At 26.8% G+C, this 19,074-nt stretch overlaps 1 protein-coding gene and 1 long non-coding RNA gene across 2 annotated transcripts in view; both read right to left on the minus strand.

The window, feature by feature from the left end:
- Positions 1-1,636, minus strand: part of LOC111620883 — a 33,082-nt gene extending 31,446 nt beyond the window's left edge. Inside the window, exon 1 of the mRNA XM_023362889.1 lies at positions 1,441-1,636. The gene's annotated coding sequence lies outside the window, so the exon portion shown is untranslated. The remainder of the gene's footprint in view (positions 1-1,440) is intronic.
- A 3,524-nt stretch (positions 1,637-5,160) lies between these two features.
- LOC111620876 lies at positions 5,161-13,504 on the minus strand. Its single transcript, XR_002755968.1, has 3 exons — positions 13,332-13,504; positions 10,873-11,055; positions 5,161-5,335 (listed from the first exon to the last, which is right to left on the minus strand). It is a non-coding gene; the product is annotated as an uncharacterized LOC111620876 (long non-coding RNA).
- Positions 13,505-19,074: the final 5,570 nt, after the last annotated feature.

A 19,074-nucleotide genomic window follows, 5' to 3' on the forward strand; every position in this document is an offset into this window, starting at 1 on the left:
GTTTACGATAAATATTAAAAATAATATTTAAAATTGTATGCAGAGTGGTTATAATTAAACAGGTGATTTTTAGAGCTTAGTGTAGAAAGAACCATTAGACCAAATGCAATCATATTTGGTGTACATACTTTCCTGATCATGGGATTTAGATTTCAAATAAAAATTTAGCTTCAAAATTTCTCAATGGAGGAAATTTGGCATCAATGTTTCTGCAATTTGCATATTAGATAGCTTGTAGAGTCGCAAAGCATGTGGTTTAGCAACAAGTCATGGTTTATAATCGACTCTTAATTTAATAAATACATATACTGTTAAACTTGAAAGCTCAACTTAAAATTACTTAAAATTATGAGTGAATAAGAAATAAATGGAAAATTAATAAACAAAAATTCCTACTACTGTAATAATAATAATAATAATAATAATATCAACTTTAGAATACTGTAAATAAATGTTCAAAAAATTATTTTACTTGAATCAGTTTGTGTAGCTTAATCTCTATTGTTAAAGTTAGTTGCCAATTAATTTTTATTTTTATTTATTAACAAATAAATTTAATTTGAATTCTTTTGTTAATTTAATGAAAATATTAAACTAAGTTATAACTTTTTAAGTAAGAAGTAGTTTTTAATAATTAACATTAATAGTCTTATTAAATTATTAAGAAAGAAAGAATTAAAAGAAATGTAATATCAAAAAGACATCAATAAATAACTTAAATTCTATCATTAAATTAATTAATTTAATTAAATACATACATGTAAATATTATGACACACACACCTTATATTGCTGAGAACCAACATTTATTGAAGTGAAAATGCTGAAGTGTAAATACATGTAAAGCTTAATATATAAATCCCCTATAACAAGGGAAACTCCCTAAAACGTTAATACAGATTTGATGATTAAAAAAAAAATTATAAATTCACCAGCTTTTAAATAATAAATTTTGTAAGACAATTTAATGATGATACCAAAGATATTTCAACAAGAAAAAAGTTAAGTATTTTGTAGTTTTCCAGACTAAAAATTTATGTTTTTCTTTAGGGGGAACAAAAGGTCATTCAATAGACTAACAATTGCACATAATCCTCCTTTCTTAAATATAAATGGAAATCAATACATATTTGCATAACAATACTTCCATCTGTGGAGTATCACTAAATATATAAAACCATTACATGTGTTGACAGTACTGTTTGACAATAATTCCTTCAAATTAAAATTTGCTTTTTTAATTTAATGTTCACATTATCATCATCACTTGTACCTGAGACATACATCTGATGAAATTGGATTAAAGTTCAGTGTGTCCTTCTGGTTAATCCTCACCACTACCTATCAATGTAGCNATTTTTTATTAATTATTATTTTTATCTGTAAATTATTGAATTAATATATTAAAACAGTTATTTTTAGTTTATAACTTCTTTCTTACCTGGTTTGCATGGTAAAGATTTAATTTCCCAAGTGCCATTTTTACAAGCAATTTTGTTGATATATTTTTCATATCCTTCTTTACAAAGAACATCAAGAAATTCTCCTGATTCATAATATCTTGAATCTTTAATAAATAAACCAGCAATTCGACTTAAAGTGTAAGGATGGCAACGAGCTAAAATTAAAAATTATAAATTTAACTAATTTCAATAATTATTAAATTAGATTTTTCCTTTAAATATTAATAATATAAGTATATAAATAAACAAGAATCAAGTCTAATTTTTAAAAGCCCAATATCTATATGTTAGATTTTTGAGCTATAATTAAATGTGTCAATTCAAAATGGGCCAAAGTCCAGTCAACAAAGTCTTGATTTCGTACCTGAGACATACATCTGATGAAATTGGATTAAAGTTCAGTGTGTCCTTCTGGTTAATCCTCACCACTACCTATCAATGTAGCTACCTTCTAAAACATTCCATTTTATATTCCTTTTTCTTTTACTCTTGCAATTCTATATCTGTAAGGCCCAAACAGAGTCCAATTCTCTCATCAAACATACAAAAATTTCAATTCATTTAAGAACATTTTTTGTTACAAAAAAATGTGTAAAAATAATGTCATGAAGGTATGAAACAAATAGTATGGTCAAAACCCCATAAGGTCATAGGTTGACACAAACTAACATGTTAGAATATTTCTCTGACACTCGTAAATATGACAAAATTTGAAAATAAACAAGGAAATGTAGTATCCCTTTGAAAGAAAAACTATCACATTGTAAGTAAAAAACACAAAAAAAAATTCTTAAGTGTCAGAAAAGAAAATATTATCATATGAGATACAAGCAAAAGTTTCAAAGTTCAATCTGTGATTGAACTTTGAAACTTACAGATGAAGTCAAATGAAGGTGTAAAATTGATTAATAATGAGTGATCTTTACTGGAATTATGTAAGCATTATCTTCCAAACAAACAGTTTGTTATGTAAAAGTGACCTGTCCCAGTGATGACAACCACACCTATATTACATTTACATCCCTAGGCAGTCACATTCAATGCAATATTGGCTCTTATTTATGAAAAAATAGCATGCATCAACAATAGCAAACTGGCCTACAAAAGGAGCCCACACAACTTTTCTCTCTTCAGAAATGCCAAAGACCTTGCTTGTTTGGTGACACTCTCCAGACATATATATACTCCATCCCCTTGATCGACCATAAAACAGGAAATGAATTGGAATACATTGGAGCTACCAGAAGACAGATCACTTCCTGTATATAAGAACACCAAACAAACATTTCCAGAGATCGGTGAACTTATGCTTCTGACCCAAGTGTGGAGGCCCATTTTGATAAGACCAGCATCCTCCACCACATATCTGACAGGGAGCAACTCCACTACTTTGACTTGCTTGAAATATATATAGAGCAGTATTGAATAAAAAAGAAATCAACTTTAAGGATGATAACACGTTCCCAACCCATGGAAATTTTTACTTCATCACCCATAAACCATGGGTTCATACAGAGATTGTCTCCTCCAATCAGCAACCACCCAGATTGGAAACATCTCCAATCAACGAACAACAACTTGTTACATTCAAATGTTTCAACATCACAGTTCCATTTTTTCTACAGCCTGGTGATGTCCAATGAAATATAGACAAAAAAATTTGTGCAGTAAAGAACTTTTGCTGGATTTTTAGGCTATTGAGTTAATTGAATGGAATATTGTAGAATTTCATCAGATGGCAATTTTACAAAAATTAATTTGAAGACAGTCTGTCCAAAATTGGTAACCACCATTTATTCACTTCTTGTGTTCCAAAATACAAACAATTGATGACCTGACCTTTCTTTTTAAGATGCTTGGCCGTCAAGTTTAAAAACATTCCTTTAAAAAACATAGAAAAATATCCAATTAAAATTACAAGGTTAAAATTGGAACTGGAAGATCTTACAGACATCTTCATTTTTCTTTCCATCCTTACCACTCAGGGAAAAATGAAGATGTCTGTAAGATCCACCAGTTCAAATTTTAACCTTGCAATTTTAATTGGATATTTTTCTGTGGTTTTTAAAGGAATATTTCTAAACTTGACAGCCAAGCAGCCTAAAAAGAAAGGTCATGTTGTCAATTGTTTGTATCCTGGAACACAAGAAGTGAATAAATGGTGGTTACCAATTTCGGACAGACTACGTCTTCAAATTAATTTTTGTGAATAGAATATAATATATCCAGCATTTAGCTGTCATCTTTTAGTAAGTCAGTAATTTGTTCCTGTTTAGACTTTGATTTAAGTCGCTTTTCGTCAAATTTACTTGTCTCTGAATTTATTTGTCACTAGGCTAAACCACAAATAACCATTCCCAGTTCTGTATTTTATTTATAAATGCATTTTTAATAATATATGGTTAATAAGAATCTATTTTAAACTCACAAACAAATAAATTTTATTTTTAATATAGTATAGAAAAAAGTAATCTAAATTTACAAATACATGTATGNTTAAAATAATATAAAATTATTAACAATATATTATATACACACAAAAAAATAAATTTTATTTTTAATATAGTATAGAAAAAAGTAATCTAAATTTACAAATACATGTATGTACAGTACATACTTGTAAATGTACATGTTTACAATTTGGCGATGTTTAGAGTACATTGTGGACTCTTTATTTGTGAATGTGGTTTGCTCTAAGACATAATAAAATAAGATGATTTTGTAAGGTTAAATAACAAATACAGTTATTAAAATTATTTTGCAATAGTAGAAAATAAACTAATTTATGTTAAATTTACCAATATCGAGTGGTGCTGACAACGATGCTAAACGGTAGATATTGGAACTACCATGGAAAACGCCAATATTGAACTCTTAAAGTCCGCTAAATAAGACAATACAGAGTCACAGATGTTTTCATATTTTGTTCTCTAGGATTTATAATGATTAAATTAACATTTACTGTAAATGTACATATTTTAATAAGATTTTATGTACTTTTAACGCTTTTCTAGTGATATTACGACTTAAATATTTGTGGCGGACAGACGTAAAGTCGAGTAAAATGACAAACTTGATTTTTATTTTTCCATGTATTTTTTTGACAAACGACAGATAATCGAGAATGACGTAACCTGAGGTATACCTGTATCTCATTTGTATTCTTGAAACTTGCTTTTAAAGTCTTTTTTTGTTGCGCCAACAAAACATACGACTGAGGTTTGCTTTTTAAGAATAAAATATATTTCTAAGAAAGTTGATCATCCTGGATTGGACAAGGTAACACCATGTAGGACAAACTATCAAAATCTGGAACTAAGTCCCAGAAAATGACCTTTATTCACACAATTTGTCCTGCTTACAGAACAATTTCAGAGAATCATTTAAATGTTCTAGAAAAATTTTGCTGAATTGATCTAAAAGTAACTATCCCAAGAAAAGATAGCCAAAAAATTAAACCATTCCTATATCCAAGAGAACCTAAGCAGATAGTGATAACAAACTTATGGACTGCCTAAAGATTTTTATTATGAAATTTAGTCATAAAATTCATTTTAATAATTAATTTCTATATTAATTAAAAATAAAAATAACTCAATAAAATTAAGCTATTTTTTATTAATTATTATTTTTATCTGTAAATTATTGAATTAATATATTAAAACAGTTATTTTTAGTTTATAACTTCTTTCTTACCTGGTTTGCATGGTAAAGATTTAATTTCCCAAGTGCCATTTTTACAAGCAATTTTGTTGATATATTTTTCATATCCTTCTTTACAAAGAACATCAAGAAATTCTCCTGATTCATAATATCTTGAATCTTTAATAAATAAACCAGCAATTCGACTTAAAGTGTAAGGATGGCAACGAGCTAAAATTAAAAATTATAAATTTAACTAATTTCAATAATTATTAAATTAGATTTTTCCTTTAAATATTAATAATATAAGTATATAAATAAACAAGAATCAAGTCTAATTTTTAAAAGCCCAATATCTATATGTTAGATTTTTGAGCTATAATTAAATGTGTCAATTCAAAATGGGCCAAAGTCCAGTCAACAAAGTCTTGATTTCATTCACTTTGTGAGTGAAATCAGGACTTTGTTGACTGGTCTCTAAGGTAAGCTGCATCATGTAATGAATAAGACAGTCAGAAGGGTCTCTAAGGTAAGCTGCATCATGTAGTGAATAAGACAGGCTGAAATTCAGAACATGTTAAAATTGAAACAAATCAACAAGGTCTGATGTCCAGGACTTTGGCCCTTGCTGAATTGCCTACATGATCATTCACTTGCCATTTGGCAATAACAGAATCATAAACAAATCCTAGAAAAATTAGTCATTCTGTAGTTTAATAAAAATTTTTACTAATATCTAATTATTACAACTTAGTAACAGAGACTTGAATTTTGATGGAGCTGAACTGACACTTACTGATTTCAAAGATTTCTGATAGCCCCTTTCTATATTTTTCATTAAAAAGTGCTTCAGTATGAGGAAAACACATTCAGATTTCAAGTATAAAATGTTACAGTTTAATGAGCACCATAAATATATGAGATTTGAGCCAGCAAATTTGTGCCTGGGTCAATGGAAACCAGTTTTTGCATATTGCAGAATAATGTGACATCAAACTTAGATGCTCTAGTACTGTACTGTACCTGTTAAAGCTTACAAAATTCATGAAACGAGAAAATAAGTATTCATCTGAAAGTGCACAAAAGTACCTAAGTAATATATTGAATGATGAAACTTCCAGCCATGACTCATCAGACAGAGTAAGAAAACAAGGATAAAATTCAACTTTCCTCATGTACGTTAAACATTAAATTTTGTTATGTATTCAGAAAAATATTAGAAAGTTGTCTATATGTGAAATTAAATGAAAATACACTGGAGATTTAATGAAAATAATTTTAATTTGCAAGAAATAATCTGTCTGTTACTTGTTCAAATCAAAATGTGCTGAAGTCTAAGACCTTTGTTTCCCAATGTTGTGAAAACTGCCAAATATACAGTTGCTGTCATTGATATATGAACAAACTAAGTGTAATCTATCACTTTGTCTAGTCATGAAAATTGTACATATCTTTCAGTGTACTCATACAATTTGATATTTTGCAGTTTCTGAAAAATTACATTTTCTGGACATTAACCCTTCTTGAATTGACAGCTTTAATTAGGCTAATACTTAATAAAATTATATAATTTGACTGGCATTGTTTCTGCAGTTATTATTATTGTATTTTTGTGAACATGTGTAAGCTAGTGTATAAATATGTATGTGTAATTTCGCCTAAAGGTGGGATTAACCTAACATCTTGTGCTCATTATTAATAATTAGATATTAATTTCAAATCAAATTAATTTGTAATTATTAATATTAGCACAAGATGGATATTTAATTGCCTACTTTTAGCCAAATTATATCATTTTATAAATTACTGTAATTATTAGCATATTATAACTCAAAAATCCAGCATATAGATTGTTAGCTAATATTCTATTAACAGTAATACTAAAATTATAATGACAAGAGTTGTAAAGGAGCTTGTAATTATAATTACAAGCTTTTTTACTATGTAATCTACTTTATAATTAATTATTATACTTAAATTTAATAGTCATTATTAAATATAATTTAATTTAACAATAAAAAATTTCATTTCAAGTTTTATTTGTTTATACAAAGTTATTAAAACAAGCAAAATTAGCTCTTTTATAAAAGCTCCTTTACAACTACTTTATAAGAATAAAGTAAAATTCAATTGTAAAAAAATTCTGACAAACAATGAAGAAAAATTCTGTTTATGTATTGATTCTATTTCTGAAAATACAAAATATCCCTTTAATGGAAAATAGAGATTTGAATAATATCTATTGTTGATGTCATTGGAATGATGTTAGAATTTCAATAGTAGTATAGTCAATTGAAATTATTCACCAGTCATATAAAGTCATATTAAATTCCTTCTTTGGTGCACCTTTTCAATCATCAGATATTGATGGATATTTAACAGCTTTCTAATATAGCAGTTTGTTTATATTTCATTATAAGTGATCAACATTTTATATGGTTTTATGTCTGTCATGCTTATATACCAATGTCATTATCATTATTGTTTTCTATTAGTTGTTAACTTTTTTTTTGTGTACAAGAGAAAAATTAACATTTTTAAACTTAATTTTTGAATTCTTTCTGTGCTATAAAAATAAAAAATTTTTCTTTCATATTACTTTTACCATAATACTTTATAACAGGTGAGATTGGAGTTTAATAGATGACAGAATTATATTTTTAATATTTTCGAGTTTGAAAACTCATTATTCAAGATTAAACTTATCAAAAAGTTTATTTTGATTTTTTGCAAGTCTAAAAATATTGGACACACCAATAAAATTAGTATTAAATATGCAGGTACAAGATCATCAATTATACAGAAGACTGAAATGACAAAATAAATGCCAGTTTATACTTTGTGAGAACAAAAAAGAAAAGAGAACTGACACTGAACTGGTTTAGTGTGAAACACTTCATGCATTACTAGTGACATATTTATGTTCTCTTTTGTCAAGAGAAAAGTTGACAGAAATTCTACTTTTCTCTTTGTTGGTAGCCAACAATCATTTGCATTCTTCAACATAATGAGTGATAAAAAATTAAATTTTTAAATCCTATTTCAATAGGTATTACATTCAACAGAAAACTTCTTGAAACAAGCTCTTGACTTCAAACAATTTTTGAGGATAGTTTGTTTCCTAAATACAGCAATCATCTTCAAACTTTGGAAAATAAAATTTGAATAATAAATGGCATCACCTCATATTAATGAACAAATTCAGTTTTTGAAAATTGTTCAAATAACATATATTACAAGACATCCTAGGTAACTAATTCTATTAAGTGCACATCAAACACATAACTGGCCTCATGATTTGGAAAAAGTTTTGTATATTTCTTTCTCAATCATTTTTTGATCATTTATAAGAAACTTTATTCTAAATTTTTTGCTGCATTTTAACAAATAAGTTTACCAGTAAAGAGTTATTACAGTATCAAAATATATTTTTACAAATACATTTTATTCATCAAATGAAATTGTAATTTTTGATAAATTAATAATTACAGTTCAATTGTAACTAAAAACAAAACATCTCAATGTCAAGGGTATGATAGTGAAATTTTTTCAATACAGAAATAATTTAACTTATGGAATGTAAACTTGTATAAACTTTTGTAAGTTTTATATTAAATATACTGAATGTTTAAATTGATTTTTAATGAATTTATCAAAACAAAAATCAAATTACATCATTTTCTGAAATCATACACTTTAGATAGGCTACTCGACTGAACAAACACCACCCACAAAAACAGATTTTTGTTTAATAACAAATATTTTTATTTTAACTTTTTTCATTCATCTGTAAAAAGTTCCCTAAGATAAAAATGAATAACCAATCTAAAAATAAAATAAAACCTTACATCTGCCTACCTTTGCTGGACAAAATTATACTCAATTCAGTTCGTTTTTTTCATAAGTGAAAAAAACAAACTGCATGCAGAACACAATCATCAGCATGTTTTACAACCATATCAATGGATGAAGTGTTTTAACAATACATGTCTGTGACACACTTAGATTTGTTGCAAATTTACAAGTTCTTATTTGTTAATCTTTAACAATTCTCTTAAACAATCTTCCTGCAATTTCTCTTCAACAGCTTTTGGGGGCCCATACATTTTGAGTCCTTTGGTTCAAAATTTCCCAAACTAAACTTTCAAAACCACATTTGACAAAGTTTAGAAGCATCTTCCTCATACATGGTACAAGTATTTTTTTTTACTGTTTGTATAGAGTGATATCAATTTATGAAACTTAAAAATATGCATAATATGCCCAATGTGCATTTTATCTGCAAACATTTTAACTTGGTTTTATTTAAACCAAATGTGATGCAAGAAAGTTTAAAATAAGCTTGAAAAAATAAAGAATACAATTTCAAATCAGAAATAATATGTTAAATTTCACAACTTATAATTACATCACATATTTAAGTAAAAACAGCTGTTAATAAAAATACACAAAAACTTTCCTTTCAAACCCCAATAAATTTATTTTAATACAGTAGTCGTATTTTGCTATGCTGTATTGCGTATGTGTATTTTTTTACTTTTTTATGATTTATACATGCTAGGCTTGTAAACTTCTTATTACTTCTTGTTAAAGATACTGATTTTTCTGTTATATGGCCCAATTTTCCTTTTCGTTTCTGCATTAGACAGGTTCCGCTATATGCAGGTTAATTTACATTAATATTTGCAAAAAATTCAAGGGACCAAAAAAAATTTTCTGTTAATGACAGGTTTTTGCTACATACAGGTTCCGTTATAGACAGGTTTGACTGTATAAAGTGTAGGAAAATAAAGAAATTCCTATTGTTACACTAAGCACTCACACAAAAAAGTTATAAGGATAGTGAATTTTGAAAAGAAATATGTGGGGAAAAATTAAGTATATATGAACTGCTATAAGTGATAATTTTCAATTCCACTGTTTTCTATGAAAAATATTAATGCAATTAAATATTGGTGTAACAGCATAGCTTAAGAGTGGAAATATTGTAATTAGGTTTATATATGTATATAAGTTATTAACTATAAATATATATATTTTTTAAAAGGACTCTTTGTAATTTTCCGGCAACAAGCAGCCTACAAAGGATGGTCAGTCGCCGAAAATGTGTTAGTCTTGGAACACAAAAAATAAATGGTGATCCTTTTTGGACAGTTTTGTCTTCAATTCTATTAAAAATATTTTTTATTTTAAAGCAAATTTGCTAACCTCCCATTTACAGCTAATCCTAATGTTGCTAGATCTAGATTGGAACTTCCATCTCTTACTGAACTGATTGCATTAAATATTTTGATTGCTTACTTTTTTACAAATATTTCAATGGTTTTATTCACTCTAACTGGCTTTCCCTGCAATTCCTCAAAGTTTAGCCCATTATCTATCTTGTATTTTTACCCCTTCTTTTAGGCTAATTCTTTCTATTATTTTTAGTCTACTGTTCTTCTCAAGGTATTTGTTATGTTGACAATTTTTATATTTTGATTTATTACATTTTAAATATACATGTAAATGTCTACTCTATAACATAAAATCTTTTGATCTGTAATTTATTTGTTTATTTTAGAAATAATTTTGTTTTATCTTATTATTTTTTTCATGCATTTGTTTGTTATATGTTTATTTTTTCTTTTGTTATCTCTTCTAAGGGTCTTTTTTCGTTTTATTGAATTGGGAAAGGAAACCAATTGTCTAGTGACTTCCTATTGTATTTGTAAATAAATAAATAAATAAATAAATAAATGTTTATATATAAAATTATGTAAACTCACTATTTCTACATCTTGCTTCTTGAACTTGCCACTTTCCAAAGTTGCATCTTGCCGTTTTATTCTGTAAAATAATGTCTGATTTCGAACATGCATTGACATATACAACAATACTTCGATGCTCATTTTCATAATTTTCCAAAGGTCTTCCTTTTCCATTAATGGGAGGTGGGCTCCTACATCGAGCTAATGTAAAAACAAATTATTCAGAGCTAAAATTTTATCTATTTTTAAAATTCACTTATCTTTTAGCTAAAATAATTATCTTTATTTATTATATCATAAATAATAGAGGAAAAATTATAAATATTTCATAAATAAAATACTAAAATATTTTTAATAAGACAGTTATTGACACAATGTTAAAAAAAATGAAAACAAAGTTCTAAATTATAATAAGAATCAAAATATATCTATAGAATAAACAGTAGTTGCAAGTTTAAGTCCTATTGTGAATAAATCTTTTCTTCCAAAATATTGTAAATTTATTTATTTCTAATTATTAATTTTAATACAGAATGATGATTTAACTATCTACTTTTAGTCCATATTACATAGTAACTGTAAATGAATTAACCAAGTTATTATCCAACAATGAATCTGCAGTATTATTTAAAAAATGTAACTAAATTTGTTAGTACAGTCAAATCTCAGTTTTCAAACTTATTTTGTTCCTAAAAATTGTTCTCAAGCCAATCTGTTCTGAAACCAAAACAAATTTTCTCATAAGAAACAATATAAAATGGATTAATCTGTTTCCAACCCCAAAACAAATTCTTTTTAGTTGCATTTCATGCAAAATACTTACAAAACCACCATTTTACAAAAAAGTGCTATAAATAGGACTCAACTCTGACTACTGCATGAAATACAGTGAAACCTCGGTATATGACCTTAATCCATTCCTGGTGTTTGGACTTATACTGAATAGGACATATACCAAACCAACCTTTCACATAAGAAGTAATGTAAAAATGATTAATCCATTCTCATGTAAAAAAAAATGGCTGGCTTTAAACATCTCACTTTCCTGGCTAGTTCCTACTTGATTTTTCATGAGATCAGCATGTATCTTTAGCTTTCTCACAAATAATTGCTTCTGATACACTGTCACCAGCACACTGTTTTTCAGTTATCCAAAGCAAAAGCAATTTCTCAATATGATATAATGTCTTTGATCTCTGTTTAGAAATTGATTTAACCCCTTTTGCAACGTTAGCAGATTTAATAATGTCTTTATTTTTCACGAATGACGATATCGTTCTCGAAATAAGGTATACAACAGTTAAATCTTGAACACGCATGCCACCTTCATATTTCTCAACAATCTCTTTTTTCAGTTACATTGTGATTCTAGTCATTTTTTTAGCTTTCTGTTGCTTTTCATTTGCCTTTTTGCAATTCATGATTAATAAAAATAATAAAATTTTACTTACAAATTAAAATCAGAAGAAATTTAACAAAGTTATAAACCATGCACCGCAAACGTCTAGTCTGGTCTAGTACACTGACAATGCTACTTGTTCATAGATGGCACATATAATTGAATTAAGTTGTATACCAAGCAAAATTTGTTTCGTCCAAACAGGATGTATTCCAAATTGGACGTATTCTAAAGCATACATATACCGAGGTACCACTGTATAACCAAATCAATCAAGACCAACAAGTACTTTATCCACACTTTCTGAAATATTATGTTTCAAATGATTTGATTTAAATTTTAATTAATTAATTAACTTTGATTTTATTTTTAATTTTAGATTCAGTTTTGGTGTAAAAACCAGATTTTTAATTATTATTTTATTATTTTTAGTTTTAATTAACTGTATGTGCATGTACTGTTCATTGAAAAAAATACACTCACTGTATAAATACCATTTGTTGTACACATAAATTCTCTCTTGCTCTCATTGTGAAAGCATCTATTGCGATATGCTCATATGTTTTCAGTGCTTTTTTGCTTTATTTTTTGTACTGGAAAGATTTCAAAACCATGTGCAAAGCACAATAAGGTTTGTAAGTTTTATTTATAATTAATGCTTTGTTGTTATTAGATTACTTCATAGAAAGTTTTAATGGTAAGTAGTAAATTACATAACCTGTAAGTATGAAGATAAATTATATCCAATTCAATAGTTTTATTTTAGTTGGCAGAGAAGGAGCAGATACACCAGTGATCAAATAAAAAGGTTACTTACAAGAAGTAAAATGAAAAGTTCAGCAATTTCATAATTAGATTTGGTAATACTGTTAGCTGGTATAATCTGACTGACTTGTCACAAGTCATTAATTCAAACACATAGTGAAAGCATATTGTTATTTTTGTAGTTGTAGTATTTATTTGAAATGTCTCACACAAACAAATATAAAATTTTTCTAGTATAAAATTATCAATACATAAACAATTAAAGTGACTACAAATTAGGATTAAAGTTTATGCAAAATAATCAGATTATTACCTGGATGACAAGCAGGTTTTGGTTCAAAATTGCCAGAATTGCAGGTAATTTCTACATCTCCTTGATACCATTCTTCTGTTGGTATTTCATAATTAGGATTACATCGTAAAAATATTTTTTTTCCGTGTTCTATTTTTGTTTCAGGTTTTATCTGAAAGACAAAGACTATAAATTATAATTAAACAATAAGAATATATTCTAATTCATTAATAAAACCTTTTAACAAAGTTTGCATGTATTGATCTCATCAGTATCTACAAATAATGAAAAATAATCAAATAGTTGAATATTTAACTTAAATTAAAACTAGTTCTAAATGGTTGATGAACTTTTGATTGATTTTGAAGTATATCCACAAAAATAAATTAAAAATTCTATTATTTTTCCACGGTGATATCTTATTTGTTATTAGATTCAAACTTACACAATAAATATNATAAATTTAACTAATTTCAATAATTATTAAATTAGATTTTTCCTTTAAATATTAATAATATAAGTATATAAATAAACAAGAATCAAGTCTAATTTTTAAAAGCCCAATATCTATATGTTAGATTTTTGAGCTATAATTGAATGTGTCAATTCAAAATGGCCAAAGTCAAGTCAACAAAGTCTTGATTTCATTCACTTTGTGAGTGAAATCAGGACTTTGTTGACTGGTCTCTAAGGTAAGCTGCATCATGTAATGAATAAGACAGTCAGAAGGGTCTCTAAGGTAAGCTGCATCATGTAGTGAATAAGACAGGCTGAAATTCAGAACATGTTAAAATTGAAACAAATCAACAAGGTCTGATGTCCAGGACTTTGGCCCTTGCTGAATTGCCTACATGATCATTCACTTTCCATCTGGCAATAACAGAATCATAAACAAATCCTAGAAAAATTAGTCATTCTGTAGTTTAATAAAATTTTTTACTAATATCTAATTATTACAACTTAGTAACAGAGACTTGAATTTTGATGGAGCTGAACTGACACTTACTGATTTCAAAGATTTCTGATAGCCCCTTTCTATATTTTTCATTAAAAAGTGCTTCAGTATGAGGAAAAAACATTCAGATTTCAAGTATAAAATGTTACAGTTTAATGAGCACCATAAATATATGAGATTTGAGCCAGCAAATTTGTGCCTGGGTCAATGGAAACCAGTTTTTGCATATTGCAGAATAATGTGACATCAAACTTAGATGCTCTAGTACTGTACTGTACCTGTTAAAGCTTACAAAATTTATGAAACGAGAAAATAAGTATTCATCTGAAAGTGCACAAAAGTACCTAAGTAATATATTGAATGATGAAACTTCCAGCCATGACTCATCAGACAGAGTAAGAAAACAAGGATAAAATTCAACTTTCCTCATGTACGTTAAACATTAAATTTTGTTATGTATTCAGAAAAATATTAGAAAGTTGTCTATATGTGAAATTAAATGAAAATACACTGGAGATTTAATGAAAATAATTTTAATTTGCAAGAAATAATCTGTCTGTTACTTGTTCAAATCAAAATGTGCTGAAGTCTAAGACCTTTGTTTCCCAATGTTGTGAAAACTGCCAAATATACAGTTGCTGTCATTGATATATGAACAAACTAAGTGTAATCTATCGCTTTGTCTAGTCATGAAAATTGTACATATCTTTCAGTGTACTCATACAATTTGATATTTTGCAGTTTCTGAAAAATTACATTTTCTGGACATTAACCCTTCTTGAATTGACAGCTTTAATTAGGCTAATACTTAATAAAATTATATAATTTGACTGGCATTGTTTCTGCAGTTATTATTATTGTATTTTTGTGAACATGTGTAAGCTAGTGTATAAATATGTATGTGTAATTTCGCCTAAAGGTGGGATTAACCTAACATCTTGTGCTCATTATTAATAATTAGATATTAATTTCAAATCAAATTAATTTGTAATTATTAATATTAGCACAAGATGGATATTTAATTGCCTACTTTTAGCCAAATTATATCATTTTATAAATTACTGTAATTATTAGCATATTATAACTCAAAAATCCAGCATATAGATTGTTAGCTAATATTCTATTAACAGTAATACTAAAATTATAATGACAAGAGTTGTAAAGGAGCTTGTAATTATAATTACAAGCTTTTTTACTATGTAATCTACTTTATAATTAATTATTATACTTAAATTTAATAGTCATTATTAAATATAATTTAATTTAACAATAAAAAATTTCATTTCAAGTTTTATTTGTTTATACAAAGTTATTAAAACAAGCAAAATTAGCTCTTTTATAAAAGCTCCTTTACAACTACTTTATAAGAATAAAGTAAAATTCAATTGTAAAAAAATTCTGACAAACAATGAAGAAAAATTCTGTTTATGTATTGATTCTATTTCTGAAAATACAAAATATCCCTTTAATGGAAAATAGAGATTTGAATAATATCTATTGTTGATGTCATTGGAATGATGTTAGAATTTCAATAGTAGTATAGTCAATCGAAATTATTCACCAGTCATATAAAGTCATATTAAATTCCTTCTTTGGTGCACCTTTTCAATCATCAGATATTGATGGATATTTAACAGCTTTCTAATATAGCAGTTTGTTTATATTTCATTATAAGTGATCAACATTTTATATGGTTTTATGTCTGTCATGCTTATATACCAATGTCATTATCATTATTGTTTTCTATTAGTTGTTAACTTTTTTTTTTGTGTACAAGAGAAAAATTAACATTTTTAAACTTAATTTTTGAATTCTTTCTGTGCTATAAAAATAAAAAATTTTTCTTTCATATTACTTTTACCATAATACTTTATAACAGGTGAGATTGGAGTTTAATAGATGACAGAATTATATTTTTAATATTTTCGAGTTTGAAAACTCATTATTCAAGATTAAACTTATCAAAAAGTTTATTTTGATTTTTTGCAAGTCTAAAAATATTGGACACACCAATAAAATTAGTATTAAATATGCAGGTACAAGATCATCAATTATACAGAAGACTGAAATGACAAAATAAATGCCAGTTTATACTTTGTGAGAACAAAAAAGAAAAGAGAACTGACACTGAACTGGTTTAGTGTGAAACACTTCATGCATTACTAGTGACATATTTATGTTCTCTTTTGTCAAGAGAAAAGTTGACAGAAATTCTACTTTTCTCTTTGTTGGTAGCCAACAATCATTTGCATTCTTCAACATAATGAGTGATAAAAAATTAAATTTTTAAATCCTATTTCAATAGGTATTACATTCAACAGAAAACTTCTTGAAACAAGCTCTTGACTTCAAACAATTTTTGAGGATAGTTTGTTTCCTAAATACAGCAATCATCTTCAAACTTTGGAAAATAAAATTTGAATAATAAATGGCATCACCTCATATTAATGAACAAATTCAGTTTTTGAAAATTGTTCAAATAACATATATTACAAGACATCCTAGGTAACTAATTCTATTAAGTGCACATCAAACACATAACTGGCCTCATGATTTGGAAAAAGTTTTGTATATTTCTTTCTCAATCATTTTTTGATCATTTATAAGAAACTTTATTCTAAATTTTTTGCTGCATTTTAACAAATAAGTTTACCAGTAAAGAGTTATTACAGTATCAAAATATATTTTTACAAATACATTTTATTCATCAAATGAAATTGTAATTTTTGATAAATTAATAATTACAGTTCAATTGTAACTAAAAACAAAACATCTCAATGTCAAGGGTATGATAGTGAAATTTTTTCAATACAGAAATAATTTAACTTATGGAATGTAAACTTGTATAAACTTTTGTAAGTTTTATATTAAATATACTGAATGTTTAAATTGATTTTTAATGAATTTATCAAAACAAAAATCAAATTACATCATTTTCTGAAATCATACACTTTAGATAGGCTACTCGACTGAACAAACACCACCCACAAAAACAGATTTTTGTTTAATAACAAATATTTTTATTTTAACTTTTTTCATTCATCTGTAAAAAGTTCCCTAAGATAAAAATGAATAACCAATCTAAAAATAAAATAAAACCTTACATCTGCCTACCTTTGCTGGACAAAATTATACTCAATTCAGTTCGTTTTTTTCATAAGTGAAAAAAACAAACTGCATGCAGAACACAATCATCAGCATGTTTTACAACCATATCAATGGATGAAGTGTTTTAACAATACATGTCTGTGACACACTTAGATTTGTTGCAAATTTACAAGTTCTTATTTGTTAATCTTTAACAATTCTCTTAAACAATCTTCCTGCAATTTCTCTTCAACAGCTTTTGGGGGCCCATACATTTTGAGTCCTTTGGTTCAAAATTTCCCAAACTAAACTTTCAAAACCACATTTGACAAAGTTTAGAAGCATCTTCCTCATACATGGTACAAGTATTTTTTTTTACTGTTTGTATAGAGTGATATCAATTTATGAAACTTAAAAATATGCATAATATGCCCAATGTGCATTTTATCTGCAAACATTTTAACTTGGTTTTATTTAAACCAAATGTGATGCAAGAAAGTTTAAAATAAGCTTGAAAAAATAAAGAATACAATTTCAAATCAGAAATAATATGTTAAATTTCACAACTTATAATTACATCACATATTTAAGTAAAAACAGCTGTTAATAAAAATACACAAAAACTTTCCTTTCAAACCCCAATAAATTTATTTTAATACAGTAGTCGTATTTTGCTATGCTGTATTGCGTATGTGTATTTTTTTACTTTTTTATGATTTATACATGCTAGGCTTGTAAACTTCTTATTACTTCTTGTTAAAGATACTGATTTTTCTGTTATATGGCCCAATTTTCCTTTTCGTTTCTGCATTAGACAGGTTCCGCTATATGCAGGTTAATTTACATTAATATTTGCAAAAAATTCAAGGGACCAAAAAAAATTTTCTGTTAATGACAGGTTTTTGCTACATACAGGTTCCGTTATAGACAGGTTTGACTGTATAAAGTGTAGGAAAATAAAGAAATTCCTATTGTTACACTAAGCACTCACACAAAAAAGTTATAAGGATAGTGAATTTTGAAAAGAAATATGTGGGGAAAAATTAAGTATATATGAACTGCTATAAGTGATAATTTTCAATTCCACTGTTTTCTATGAAAAATATTAATGCAATTAAATATTGGTGTAACAGCATAGCTTAAGAGTGGAAATATTGTAATTAGGTTTATATATGTATATAAGTTATTAACTATAAATATATATATTTTTTAAAAGGACTCTTTGTAATTTTCCGGCAACAAGCAGCCTACAAAGGATGGTCAGTCGCCGAAAATGTGTTAGTCTTGGAACACAAAAAATAAATGGTGATCCTTTTTGGACAGTTTTGTCTTCAATTCTATTAAAAATATTTTTTATTTTAAAGCAAATTTGCTAACCTCCCATTTACAGCTAATCCTAATGTTGCTAGATCTAGATTGGAACTTCCATCTCTTACTGAACTGATTGCATTAAATATTTTGATTGCTTACTTTTTTACAAATATTTCAATGGTTTTATTCACTCTAACTGGCTTTCCCTGCAATTCCTCAAAGTTTAGCCCATTATCTATCTTGTATTTTTACCCCTTCTTTTAGGCTAATTCTTTCTATTATTTTTAGTCTACTGTTCTTCTCAAGGTATTTGTTATGTTGACAATTTTTATATTTTGATTTATTACATTTTAAATATACATGTAAATGTCTACTCTATAACATAAAATCTTTTGATCTGTAATTTATTTG

This window comes from Centruroides sculpturatus, unplaced genomic scaffold (assembly GCF_000671375.1).
Source record: "Centruroides sculpturatus isolate CEXI.00-Female unplaced genomic scaffold, Cexi_2.0 scaffold17, whole genome shotgun sequence".
Taxonomy (NCBI): Eukaryota; Metazoa; Arthropoda; class Arachnida; order Scorpiones; family Buthidae; genus Centruroides; species Centruroides sculpturatus.